Source organism: Theobroma cacao, chromosome 6, assembly GCF_000208745.1.
Source record: "Theobroma cacao cultivar B97-61/B2 chromosome 6, Criollo_cocoa_genome_V2, whole genome shotgun sequence".
Classification (NCBI taxonomy): domain Eukaryota; kingdom Viridiplantae; phylum Streptophyta; class Magnoliopsida; order Malvales; family Malvaceae; genus Theobroma; species Theobroma cacao.
This window is the reverse complement of record NC_030855.1, coordinates 19,563,540-19,575,364: the sequence shown is the minus strand read 5'-3', so window position 1 is coordinate 19,575,364 and position 11,825 is coordinate 19,563,540. Positions and strand designations below refer to the sequence as shown.

The 11,825-nt window shown below is 33.3% G+C and overlaps 1 long non-coding RNA gene across 2 annotated transcripts; it reads left to right on the top strand.

Moving 5' to 3' along the window:
- LOC108662501 lies at positions 9,911-11,698 on the top strand. Of its 2 annotated transcripts, none has more exons than XR_001928375.1 (4): positions 9,911-9,932; positions 10,578-10,662; positions 11,022-11,136; positions 11,529-11,698. It is a non-coding gene; the product is annotated as an uncharacterized LOC108662501 (long non-coding RNA). The 2 variants fall into 2 exon arrangements; XR_001928376.1 differs by having other exon boundaries at positions 10,966-11,136.

The following is an 11,825-nucleotide window of genomic DNA, read 5'->3' as shown; positions in this document are numbered from 1 at the left end:
CTTCTTCCTCCTCCTCCTCTTCTTCTTCTTCTTCTTCTTCTTCCTCAACTTCCTCCTCCTCCTCTTCCTCTTCATCTTCTTCTTCCTCAACTTCCTCCTCCTCCTCTTCATCTTCTTCTTTCTTATTTTCCTCTTTTTCTGCCTCATCTTCTTCCTCCCCTTGCTCTTCTGAAGAATCTGAACCAGTGTCAAAGTCTTTTTCTTCAGCTTCTGCTTGATATTCATCCTCTGAATGATCAGAACCATCAGATCCACTTGCACTTTCAATTTTTCTCACATTTTCTTCCCGAAACAAAGAACAGACAAGACCTCTGTCTTTGACAGTATCTATGGATGAATGTTTAAAAGCTCCACTACTCATGTTCCCCTCCTTCATTTCTCTAAATTTACGAGCACCGTGATCGTTACCACCTTGCTTCATATCACAAGTGTAGAGACTTGAGGTAAACTTAGTGAAGGACTGTGGAAAAAGGAAAAAAGGAAAAAAGGAAAAGACAAATCAATTCGGCATATAATACCATGGAGTGAACCTTACACGAGGGAATGGATTTGGAAATTAGTGTAAGCTCAAAAAGAAGAGGCTGAAGCAAGGACTTGAGTAGTTATCAATCCTCCAGACAGACTCTTTGTTTGTCCAATAAACTTAAGATGGTCGTATCGCCACATCGCTTTTGGTAAGGTGATTTGTCCGAAGAAAACAAAAAGTTGCTGCGATTCAACGTCTTGAAAGGATCCATTGAGGTTCTTCACACACACAGTCAAGGTGAACCTCATCCACCTCTCCTTGGGGCAATTGTTGAACATCTCTGTCTTCACAGCCCTCCCAACAACCCAAGTCTTTGAAGCTGGTTTACCAAATTATATATACATGTCAAAACAAATGATTATCTGTAAGTTTTGAGGAAAATAGTGAGCTAAGATGAACAGGGTTTTACCTGATAGTACTAGTACCTCCATTACCTTCTCCACTTTAGCCAGATTTTGGGCATGCGGAATCATAGTAAACTCAACTTTCACTATCCTGTTGCTCTTCTTATCCCGTCTGGACACATGTTCGAGGAGAAATTAATTGAAACAAATAAATCGATTATTAAAAACAGTTAAAAAAATGAGCTAGTAGAAACTAGTGAAGTGTCGGTCCAGAAGACCTCAGCTAGAGAAGAACAAGGCAACAATTTAGGTTTAAACTAATTAACAAACGGAAAAGAACCCTTTAGATGTAGACATAGCATCATGGACAAATCCGAGACTGGGACTGGCCAGGTTTACTTCCGCTGAGCCAGAGTCCTTCCACATCTTCTGTTTAATTTTCTCTACAGGTCGGTTCTGCTTAACAAAAGATTGATTTGTCCTAAAGGAAAAAGGATATATATATATATATAATACATTAATCCTAACTAAATGTGAAAGTTAGTTCAACGCATAATTTGTGAGGGAATCCCAGTGATTAGAGTACACTTTTTCAGTTTTCATAACTTGGACGTGCCTAGTTCAAAGGGCTTAGAATAGGTTTTTCTGAATTGGTATAGGTGGATCTCCATATATATTACAAATAATTTCTAATTTCTAGTAATTTGGGTGAACAGGCTTTAAAAATGTGAACTCCTTTTTGACTGACTGTTACATTTTTCTCTTGTCATTTACGCTCTGCATTCTTAGAAAAATATAGTTCTAGAGACTTATCAGCTCATTGTAAACACTAGTTTAGTTTACTCCTTCCCTCTTTTAGCTCTATTTGGAGGTTGGTCCCATCAATTTTAACTTTTGAAGTTGCTTTTGGTCCAGGATTTGCTAAGACTAAGTAGTTTGGCCGTGATCCAATATTCCTGCTGCGTGAGCTATGTTTTTGCTTTTTCTAGCTTCTGGTTTCTTCCCTTTGAATGCTATGATAACTAAATGAAGGCGACCACTTAACTTGCTTAAAAGACAGTGTACGTAGTTACTAAAGAGAAGAAACACGAAAAGTTAGTTGAATGCCGGTATTTATTATTTTGTTTACCTTGACATAAACCATTTTTGGCCTTGCCTTTCAACTTGAAGTGCTTCAGCCATGCATCTATATGTAACCGAATGCATATAATTACTACACCAAATTAATGGCAATTTGCTCTCAATTCCCACCCAGAAAAAGAAATTGAATATGAACAAAAAAAAAAAAAAACAAAGGAGCAAAGTAATTCGTATTCACTTGTCCATAAAAAATGAAAGATACACTTGTGTGGAATATTTAATTAGTACGTGACAAGGTCGAAGTAATTAGTAAGTGAAACAGGGAACTTAATCACTACGCCCACTCGATCTGTGATGAGAAAGGGGCAACAGTATTCAGAAGAAAGCAGCCAAATTTGCCCGCAAATCTTAAAACAAATTAAAAGCCCCTGGCAAAGGAGCTGCTACATTTCATGCATCAATATTCTTACAATTCTGAAAAGCATTGAATCTTGTAAGCAAAATGCTGAAAAACATTGAACCTTGTATACAAAATGACGAGGACCAGATCATTAGATGACTTAACTTGCTTATTGCCAATGGCAAATTTGGTGTCAGCACCATTAAAATGTACCTGCAACTAGCAACAATGCTTTATGGTGAAGTTAGTTTTACCTTTGGGTTTTGGCTTTAAAATTATTGAAGCACTAATATTATTCCGTGAAATATCCAGTCTTGAAATGCTTTAGCAACTTCCTAGATCCCGCTGCACTTCCTTCACTTTGCCTTGCTAAAAAAAACAATCCTTGTAGCTTATTATAGTTGGAGCTAGCATGAAAAAGATATATTCATATCACAGATATTACCAAGAATACCAATGACCTCCCAGACCTCATCGTAAGAAACCTCAAATTCAAATGATTAAGATCATCACAAATTTATAAAAGTTGCCAATTTTTTTTAACGAAACAAATGGTAATATGGTTTATGAACAACAAATTTGTATCTAGCTAAGTTATGAGTTAAGCTTATTTGAAAGAAATACACATTTCCTACATATACACTAAAACAAATCACAGGTAACTGGAAATTACATGATTTTTTTTTAAAAAAAAAGTTAACTTGAAATAACATGATGAATCTCTTAAATCCTTCATCTGAGTCCCTGTACAACCTAAAAAATCCTTCTGCAACCGTCATTAAAAGCAATTGCTAAAGGACTCAATCATTGTTGCATCATTGAAAATAGCAGCTTGCTGCCAATAGCCAACCAAACACAAGCAAAGGCATATATCTATGGAAGTTTATCAATTGTATCCTCAACTTTTAGTTCTCTTGTTTCCAAATTGCACAAAAACAACATATTCATCTATTTGCAAGAACACAACATCCATAATAATATTTTTTCGTACAATTCTTGTGGTAGTGTTGAATAAGTGTTGGTGAGTTCAGGTGAAAAGATGACCAAGTTTATCGATTGCATCCTCAACTTTAGTTCTTTTGTTTCCAAATTGCGTGAAAACAACACATTCATCTACTTGCAAGAACCCAACATTCATAGTAATATTTTTTTCTTACAATTCTTGTGGTAGTGTTGAATAAGCATTAGTGAGTTCAAGTGGCAAGATAACCATTAATAAATAATTGTTGAAGACAAAAAAATATATTAAGATAAAAGTGTTACGGATATAAATATAATATTTTTCATAATTTAAAAATTATCTTGTAATATAATAATTAAGTAAAAAAAAAGTAGATAATTATTTAAGGTAAAGGAGTTAAATTTTAATCCAAATCGTTTAACTTAAAAAGAAAGTATAATTTAAGTATTAAATTTTTTTTGTTATAAGGGAGTGGGAGTTAAATTAATAACATCAGTCGTTATTAGAGTAGCTTCACATCCCAAAAGATAGAAGTTAATGAAGACTGAAACAACAAGGTTATAGCAATACTTTATACATGAGTTGGCATATTTACATCACAATACCAAGATTATAATGCCACAAATCAAAATCTGAAATTGAATTACAAATACTTGAAGGAAAATAACAAAATATGAAATTACAAACAATTGAAGGAAAATTAACAAAATCTCATAAACTGAAGGTAGTTCTTGACTGCAATGGTTTATCAATACTATAGAATATCACACCAAGACTTACTTAATCGAAGTAGGATATGGATTTGGAGGCCGCTGCAGAGAATAGTGAATCCTTTTTTGAATCCTTCACCGTATCCTTCACAGTACCACACTTTCTCAAATCCTCCTTCGAGTGCTCGACTATCATATCCTTCACTGTCACTGTCAGAGAGGGTGGGACAACCTCTTTTGAGTCTTATTTGAAGATTGACGCCTTCACCTTCACTATCGCTACAAAACATTAATAGAATGAATGCGTCAATATTAAATTATTTTCTTTCCAATTTTCACTATATTTTTAGCAATTTTCGTTGAATTTTCGTCAAAAAAGTTTTGACTCTTTGGAAAGACAGATTGAGAGTGGAAGGGAGAGGAGGAGTGGCCACAGTATTTTTTATCCAACTAAGTCTTGAGTTAAGCTTAGAATTAAGACATCTCATACATATAAACTAAACCTAGATAGTATTAATCTTTCTCACAATACTTGTGATAGTATTGAATTGTTGAAGTGGATGATTGTTTAGCAAACAAATTGGCGTGAAATGTTTAAATCAATTTGATAAAGTTGAATAGTCGTGCCTTGCATGTGCTTTTTTAATTCTGTTTGATAGTTACTGTTTTTTGTTTTGTAAAAGCCAAGTGACACTCGTTTATTTGGTTTGTTTGTAAAGGAAACTCACTAGTCTATAGCCATGCACTATCCATTTTGCTTATTTTATGTTATTTGTTGTTTTCGCTTATATTTAAATATTTAATTAATTGTTTTCTTTCTTCCTCGAGCATTTTCTCTCTTTATTGATTTTCTCCATATTTTAAGTTCTCTGGCTTTTTCAATTTTTTAAGTTTATGTTTTGTTTAGTTATTTTTATAAAATTCAACAGGAAAGGAAGTTGGCCAATATGAAAGTTCAAATGAAAAGGCGTATATCTGTGAAAGTTTATTAGTGGTAGCCTCAATTTTTAGTTTTTTTGTTTCCAAATTGCACGAAAACAACATATTCATTAATTTGCAAGAACACAACATCCATACTAATATTTTTTTTTTCTTGCAATTCTTGTGGTAGTGTTGAATGAGTATTAGCCACCATGGGAGTGGTAGTGTTGAATGAGTATTGGCCACCATGGGAGTTAAAATGGAAAGACGTATATCCATAAAAGTTTATTAGTCTATAGTCTCAATTTTTGCTCTTGTTTCCAAATTGCATGATGTTGCTGATTCTACACGCACGCAAGCGTACATGTCGCACAAATAATATACTAGTAAGTAAGTATTATCTCCACAGGGAATTGTATCTAAACTCTTGCTAATTATTAAAATTTAGCACTCTAATTTTATCTAATCAAATCTAATTTTAAAATTAAATTAAAACTTTAAAATCCAAGTTCTTCGCTGGAAGAAAGAACTTGGCTAAAAACTTTTGTGTAAGGTCGTCCCAAGTAATGATGGAGCCGGTGGGAAGAGAGATCAACCAAACTTTTGCCTTGTCTTACAATGAGAAAGAAAACAACTTTAGTCGTATAGCATCGTCGGTGACCCCATTGTGCTTGAATGTGTCGCAGATTTTCAAAAAGTTAACAATATGAGCATTGAGGTCATTGTTGGGGAAGCCTCCAAATTGCACTGATCTTTATATCATTTGGATAATAGCCGGCTTGATCTCAAAGTTGTTAGTTTGAATTGTCGGCCTCCTAATACTTGAATGAAGGCCTTGTACCAATAGAACTCAGTAATCTCTCAAGGATCTATGATCTGCTACTACATGCTCCTGCACACATTGTTCCTTTTGATTTCTAGACATGTTTTCAACTTGATCACCATCTTGGGGATTTTGTCTTAGTAATCTTTGAAAAGTTTTTCCTATTTCTGGATCATGCAAAACCCATTCCAAACTTCGCACTTTTCTCATATATTGATGGTTTTACGTACTTAAAAATAAAGAAAACTAAAGCTTGAATTAAGATTAGCCTACTTGGTATTAATATTAGAAAAAGAATAGAAAAATAACTCCTCGGTAAAAACTTGTTGCTGATTCTACACACACACAGCGTACGTGTCGCACAAGTAGTGTAATACGATTTTTTCATCAAATATCCCGAATATGTCATAAAGCATGGTTCAATGTCTACTTATGACATTTGATATTAGTTCTCATAATTCATGACTAACATTATGAATTTAGAAAATTAACTTTCCTCAAATTCATCATACTTTGGCCCAAGACTTTATATAAGTTAATCAAGAATTGAAAACAAGTGAGATACATTCCTTCATATTACTTGGGGTGATGAATCCTTTCTTGACCACTCATTCACTTTCGTATGCTTCATGACATATCCAAAAACACCTTGTTTATGTATCTGGTCACCTCCAGACCCGTAAAGGTGAAATTAAAATATGTCATTCCCCATACAAGATGACCTAATGTCTCAAGTATGAGGACTAGTTGCATGACTATCACATGAGAACATATTCCATAGATGCTTGAGTGAAATACCAAATGAAGTTCTCCTAGCAGGTCATGTTCAATGAACTTATTCTTTAACAAGCACCCACCTGTTATCCTCAAGTATCTCATATATTTCAATTTATAAGGTCGATTGCTTACTTCCTAAGTAAAAAAACTTAACATGTATCAGTCTTTAAGCATTGTCAATGCCCTATCTTGACAATACAATGACTAGGAACAATTTTAAAAATATGGCTTTATTGCATAATGATCTCATAATTATAACAACTTTACAATTCTCTTGCAAGGCCTTTATGTTCTATGGACTTTATCCAATTAATACTTAATAACTCTTTATTATTGTACTAACATGAAGAAAAACTTCTATCACTTATTGTTATGCGATTTAATATGAATTAAATGATAATATATATTCTTTGACCAATCTAATTGGCTCAAAGGCATATACTAACATTCTGCAATGACCTACGACCTCCGAATTCAACTTTGACCCAGCTCCGACTCCAACTTCAATTAAGTAAGTTTGAGAAAGTGATATTCCATAGCACTGATGAACCATTGCAGTCAAGAACTATCTTAAGAATTTTTGTTTAAGAGATTTTGATAATTTTCTTTCAAATGACGTGATATGCATAGTTTCCACCTTTGGAAAGTTTTCGAACGGTGACATTGTTGACATAGTTAATTTAAGTATTAAAATTAAAACTGATATAGTATAAAAGATGTACCCTAAGAACTTGTATAAGATAATATACATAATTTATTGTTTTTTCAATTTTTAAGTTTTCAAAGTAATTATAAAAAATATTAAAAAATCATAGTATAAGTGTGTTTCTACACGTTATATTAAAGTAACAAAAGTCTTAATGGATAACTTGCAAGAGAGTTTAATTTAGGCCAAGAGTTGAATGCTTGTCAAAAAAAAAAATTAGGCTAGAGAGTATTTAAACTTTATTACACTTTACATATATATATATATATATATATATATATATATATATATATATATATGTATATAGATTATAACATATAGTACTATGATTTAATTCTTAATTTCTGCAAAGTAAACGAAAAGTTTTAAGTTTAGTTTTTAATACTTTCAAATATAGTACTAGTACTAACTAATTATCAAAGAAATTAAGGAGATCGAATAGGCTTTGTACAGTGCTGGGGAATAGCCGAATAGGCGTTGGCCACCGTGGAAAGGCAAAGTTTAGCCTGGAGCCAGCCATTACAGGCAATATACCAGGAGTGAACAATTGGTCGCTCCGACTCAAACCTGGCGTCGTTACTGTTTTGGAACTGGTCCACCCTCCAGTCTCAAAAGAAAACACACCTCAGCAACCAAACAATCTTCATGAGCGCACCACCTTGTACCCCACTAAATAATTCCAATATTATTAGCATCGGCATGATGATCCCCTGATTGAGTTTTCTCTGAATAGTGCAAGTCGCAGGAGAGCAGCTCGTAAGACCACACAGTACAATCGTGTTTTGGTGCGCGAGCAGGGACGGTTTGCCATCGCAATTCGCATAGTGAACGGATTGCAGACAAAAAATGGGCCAAGACAACCAGCTGGCATACCATTTATTTATTGATACAGCACAAAACTAAATTATTGCACGAAGCTAGTATGCTAAGAGAGCCAAAAGGAAAATCCCTTAACCATGATTATCCAGCTGATGGGGAGAATATTGAGAAGTGCTTTGGTCCTGTGAAGTGAAGGTGGTCGTCATCACTGTTATTGTAGTGTGAAAACCGCTTCCAACTAAAATAGTGGGTGGAGACCAGGGAGAAGCAGACAGACTTGGAACGGCTGATTGTTTCCGTGCAAGGGATTCGATGGAGATTTCTATCAACAGAGAGCCATCGAGACTATCGATCAACGATGGTACGTACTACGTAGTGATGATGATTGGAGCAGCTGTTTTCCTTTAATGGGAAACATGAAACAAGCCTTCTGGATTCTGGCTGTGCTGGATCCAGCAGATATGTGCTGGTATGCGAAAGAGAAGCAAAGGTTAAAGAGATACAGAGGCAAAATTGGTAGAACACGAAAAAGATCGAGAGACCTATACAGTTTATAGGGTTTAACTCTGGAGTTTTAAACTCGGACGGTCGGACCTGGTAGACTGCAGGAAAATCCACCCAAAAGAAAGAAATCTGGATATTTCATTTTACGGCCCATGAAAGCCTTTTAAATAAAATATCATTTTACAAACGTAAACTTTTAATCCAAGTCAGCTAAAGATTTATGAATATCGTAAATGCATTATGGTTACAAGCATGTCTATATACTATTAATAAACTTTGCATTTCCTGCTAGCCCCTACCACTAAATTTTTTATCTAATTTTGGCTTACATTGATCAATTAAAAGGAGTTAAAAATTATAACATTATCACGTGTCTTTTTATTTCTCAAATTAATTTATTAATTTTTAAATATATTTTAATGGAATGAATCTACTTGTAAATATTAAAATTTTATCAATTATGTATAAGATAATAATCCATATTAACTTACTATCTACTAGTAATTATTTGGTTATAATTTATAATAAAAGGTTTCTCATTTTTTTTATTTTGATTTGATTTATTCTTTTCAAAAAAATCAAAGTGATTCTAAAAAAAATAAAGGATAAATGTCAAGCTCTACTCTATTATATACTTGCCATGTCATTCATGTACTTGATAGCATGTTTGTATACTTGGATGCCTCGGAGAACCGTTAAAAGTCGGTATCGTACCTAGTGGTACAATTAAGTCGATTAAAACCTCGAACTAGTTTGAATAGAGATTTTAGAATGTATTTGAGAGTTATTGAACCATAGAATGTTTTAATATGGTGATTCGGAGTTCGAAAATTAATTTGGAGCTAAATTAGGAATTTTCATAACGTAAGGGCAAAATGGTCATTTTGTCACCTGAGGGTAAAATTGGAATGTTGCACAAAATTTTTGACCAAGATTAACTAATTAGGGCATGATTTGAATTTGAGAATTTAAAAATTTCAATTCAGAGCATAAGGGCAAAACGATCATTTTACTTGCCCATGAGGACATAATTGGAATTTTTAGAATTTTACAGCACCATGACACTTGTCAAGCCCATGAATTTTACCTATTATCATTTTATACTTTGGATAAATGAGACATTATATGTGGTGAGAATGAAATGCTTAATTATTAAGTTTTTAAACATAAACCAATTAAAAGGTGACAAGTGTCAAGCTTTAATATTATTTTAATTGCCTATATAAACTCACTTAAAACCCTCACATTCACACTCTTATAGCCGGCCAAGCAAGGGAACAAAGAGAAAAAGAGAAGAACAAACCCTAGGAAGGAAAAATCTAAGAGAAATTGTTGGATTTCAATGAATCAAGCAAGTAAAGGTAAGATTTTTTTTTTATTTTAGCTTGTGATCTACCTTTTTCATGTATTTTTTTCATTCTCTATGGCTGAAATTCAAGTTTTTAAGAGAGAACCTTTGCTGGCCAAACCTAGAGAGAGAAGTTTTGGTGATGAATTTTGCTAGATTTCATAATATCCTAGTGTTTTTAGTCATTTTGTGATATTTGGAAGGAAAAACAAGCAAGAAAATCACATGTTCTTCAATCACCCTCATTTGGTCGAATTTTCTATAGGGCATGTTGATGACGGATTTGGTTGTATTTCATGTTATTTAGTTCGTAATTGATGATTTATGGTATCGGATATCGAAATCGGAATGAATTTTGATTACGGTGAATTAAGTCACAATTAAGCTCATTGAGGTACTTTGGTGTATTCAGAATATTGGAAGTGTAATGAAGATATTTGAAGTTGAATTGGATGTTTTGGCTAATTAAACAAGGCATAGTGCGAGTTAGGTCGAATGCCAATTCATTCTGATCATAATTGAACCCACGTAGAACACCGTCTTTAAGTGATTATTCGGACAATTCTCATTCAATGTCATGTATTCATATAGAGCCTGAAATAGTTTTATAACAATTTGGCATAAATATATTGAATTACGTGTTGTGTATTATGTATAGGTGGTGAGCCCTCTGATAAGGGTAAAGATATCGTACCCGAGGATCGAGAATAGGAGTACTTATACCACTCCAAACTCCCTTTATTGTGAGTAATCAGATGTTCATCTTAATTATCTAAAGTGGTTTATACTTGTTTTAAGATTTTAAAGAATAAAGCACTTAATTTACAAATTATTATGTTTTACATTTTAAATGTTGGTTAAATGAATGAGATTTATAAATTATTCTGAAACAAAATGTTGATTTTCGAAATAGAGTAAGTGGAGGCTATACATTTGTATTATATATATACATGATTTGAATTGATGGCTTATGAAATTGTGGTAGCATGAATGGCTGAAATTATGGTTTTGTGAATTATATAAATTGTTTTGTCTTACATTGACAGGTTGGATAGTACTATATTAGTCATGTTATGCTGTCGAAATTTTGTTGATTTGGTAGGTTATGTATTTAGCTTACTGCAGTGGGCCGGTTTTCGTGGACTAGTCTATTGAGGGGCACGGTAAATCCTGTTATATTTATCTTAGTACGAGAGGCGCGAAGGGTATCTCCTAAGGTAAGTTTAGAGTTCACTTCACGTCGAACCACCACGTGAGGATAAAACTCAGCCAACGCTAATGAATTGCTATATTTTAAAAGTAAAAACATGTTTTATGGGTATATGTTGTTTTAACATTCTTGACGGACTCTGTTGGATGCCCGGGCCAAGGTGTCACCGAGTATGAGTTTTGGCACAAGCCAAGTTTTTAAGAGAATCATAAGCCTTGTTGATTATTTTGATAAAATGTAATTGTTTTATGAGAATTGAAATGAGTTTTGAATGTTATGAACTATATTATGATGGGATGATTTAACTGTCTCTATTTACTCGGCTTTAGATGTTATAGATGAATTTTGTTTACACACTGGGTTTATAAAAACTCAAACCCTTCTTCTCACCCATTTCAGGCTCAGGACAGTCTGTAGACGGCCGATTTTGTTTGGATCTGCATCCTTAAAAATCGAAGGTCTACAATCTTGCAAATTTTCGATTATATCGGGGCACACATGTCATTGTAGAATATTTTCGTATATTTGATTTAGTGTGCTATTATATATGTGAATTTATTTTGCTCTTACACTACAAAAATTGTTTATTTAGGATTCTATAAATATTGTTTTATAAGAAAATAAAATATTTTATTTAATATTTTTATTTTGTTTGATTAGCCAAAATTTCATTTTAAATGGATGATTTAGATTACT